This window comes from Euprymna scolopes, chromosome 26 (genome assembly GCF_053919585.1).
Source record: "Euprymna scolopes isolate OS-2025 chromosome 26, ASM5391958v1, whole genome shotgun sequence".
Lineage (NCBI taxonomy): Eukaryota > Metazoa > Mollusca > Cephalopoda > Sepiida > Sepiolidae > Euprymna > Euprymna scolopes.
In genome coordinates, this window is record NC_136507.1 from 79,400,045 (window position 1) to 79,403,053 (window position 3,009).

Genomic DNA, 3,009 nt, shown 5'->3' on the forward strand with positions numbered 1-3,009 from the left:
TTATTATGGAACTTGGATATGGCATATATTATTTATGAGGAGTGCTCAATAGTAATTTATTCATATTAGATTTGAAGACGACCATATTATAGTCATCCGAGAAGCAGACACATGTTATTGCGTTCTACAGTCGGACACTTTTGGGAAAGAAACTCTGCTCGTGGAATTTTCGTTAGTTTTAGGCATCGATAGGGTGTAAGGAATGTTGTTGGCGCTTGCCGTAGCTAGGCGAAAACAGCACAGCGTAGTCTACCGATTCAGACATGCCTGTTCCACATCTACTAACATGATTGCTCACACAGAATCTCACTAAAAATTAAAAAGATCTTCATGCTCCGACCCGTATATGCACAGGTGGTTGTCTATTTCAACAGCGTTGATCAGACTTTGGCGTTGTTTGACAGACAAGTGTACTTAATCGGGTCATTTATAAGTTGGGGCTTAACTCAAATTAAAACAATTAAACTAGTTTCCCCTTTTTATTATTTAAGCCGGCTTATCTTTAATTCTCCTTGATCCAGTTATCATCATCATCATGATCATGATCATCACCATTATCATCATCATCATAATTAAAATTATGATCTATTTAATTAGACGCTAAACCATTCAATGTTCTATGTACGTTGCTAAATAGACGTTATAATCGCGTTGGCACACTGGTTCTCATTAAATCACCGAAGTTAAGCAATGCTTAGCCTGGTCAGTACCAGATGGGTGAACATTTGGGAATACCAGCTGCTGTATGTAGGAGGATGTCGACAGCTCCTCACAAGAGCAGTATAAACCAATATCGTTATATCCTCTGACCGGGATATACTTGCGACTTGGAAATTTTATAATCCCATGAAAGTTCCTCCTTCGGCATAAGGCAGTTGGAACCGTCTAGGGTGAATGCCGTTTTGTTTTGTGTTTTTTTTCCGTAAGTTGTCACCATTCACGCGCATTTTACTAACATCCCAGTCCTCCCACAAAATCACTGCTGAGAATCTCTGCAAGCCCATTTAAAAATCAGACTTCGTAGCCAAGTGTGGGGGAGGGTGCCATTTTCTCTTCCCTGCAACCTGTTTCCCACAGAAGAGACGTTGCGAGACTGTCTCTGCTTTATCGTTATTTTGTATATCGAGTGCTCGTCTGAACTCCAATCTATGGTTCCCCCTGTACTGTCTTTCACGAAAAACACTTGTCTAGCTGAAAACACTATCAATAATTTCCCCACTCTTTATTTGTGCCAAAACATAAACGTTGGTTTCATGAACAAAGTTTCTTTCTTAGAACTGCTCACCTGTGGAACTCTCTTCCGTTTTCGTGCTTTCCAACTGACTACAATATGGTTGCCTCAAGTCCAACGTAAACAAGTTCTTGATGAGCCGCCCCATTAAGTAACCCAATTTACCAAATTTCCACAACTTATTATTACTAAGACATGTTCCCTTTGACCATTGTACACTCATTAACTCTTATCCTCGAGTGACCTCCGGGCCTTGATAACTGGCGACTCCTTTGTAAAACAAAATATTAAAACAGTAAGAACAAAGAAAAGAAATGACATCCCTCGTTCTATCCCGGGCAACGCTAGATAGTTCGTTTTTTTTGGGGGGTTTTTGTGTACGTTGTCACTTTTACGCACATTAAAATAATGAAATCGTCAGATGAGCTGCTAGAAAGGACTTGGCCTGCCTTGATAGAGTTCAAAATAGACTTCGTAGCCTCGTAGGAGATGTCCTTTTCTCTTCCTTGCAACCTCTATCTCACAGAAGAGATGTTGCGAGTTTGCCTCTGATGTATAGTTATTTTCATGGAAAGTGTTCGACTGAGCTTCAATCTATGGTCCCCCCTCTCAAAACTTTCACAAGAAACACTCGTCTAGCTGTAAACACTATCAATAATTCCCCCCACTCTTTATCTGTGCCTAAACCTAAACGTAGATTCCATGAACAAAGCTTTTTTCTTAGAACTGCACGCCTGTGGAATTGTCTTCCGTTTTCCTGCTTTCCGGCTGACTACAATATGGTTGTCTTCAAGTCTAACGTAAATAAGTTCTTGATGAGCCGTTCCATATAAGTTATCAAATTTAACAAATTTTCATTACTAATGATTATTATATTGTCCAATTTCTACTGTACACTCTTTAACCCTTATCCTTGAGTGGCCGCTTGGCCTTGATAATGAGTTGATACCTATGAAAAAAAAAAAGAAAAAGTCCAATGTGAACAAGTTCTAATTTAATCGTCCCCCTAAGTAATCCAAGTTTCAAAATTCCCACTGTTTACTATGCTAAAATCACAATGACTAATGTATACCTATTAACCCTTATCCTCGAGTGGCCTCTGGGCCTTGATAAGTGGTGACACCCTTGTAAAAAAAAGGTGATTAATCTGATGCAACAATAAGATTAAATATTTCGACGTCATCATTTACAAATGGATTGTTCTAAACTCGAACCACGTCGTCTCGTCGATTAAAAATTTTTTTTTAAATAAGTACATTTCAGAAGGTTGCATTTGCTTTATTTATTTGATTATTATTATTTATGATAAAAAGGAAGGAAGTGTTTAAAACTTTCGACAGAGGCAACAGATTTTTACAAGATCAGTATCGTGTTGACCGTTCAGACGACAAATATCAAAATATTGGCTAAAAACATTACTTCCTACACCCTCAGCTAAGCACTTTTCTACAGGGAGGGGTCGTTTGTTTCGCCGATATTTTTGTAAAGTAATCCTCTCTTTTCGATTGACTAGCCTTAATTTAAAACCTTCGCCACTTCCGGTTTGGCGACAAACGCAACGGCAAAGACGGACGTCAGGGTTTTTTTTCACGTCTTTCTTTCATCTTCGCCGTACGGGTTCGAGCCTGCCTGCCTACTACCACTTTTTTTTATTTATTTTTGCGCAACACACACCTCCAAACAGCCGGACAACATCGGGCATCCAGGCTAGTTTTAAATAAATAAAAAAAAATATAGGATGCATACGAGTCGTTCCAAAAGTAAGGCTTCCTATTTTT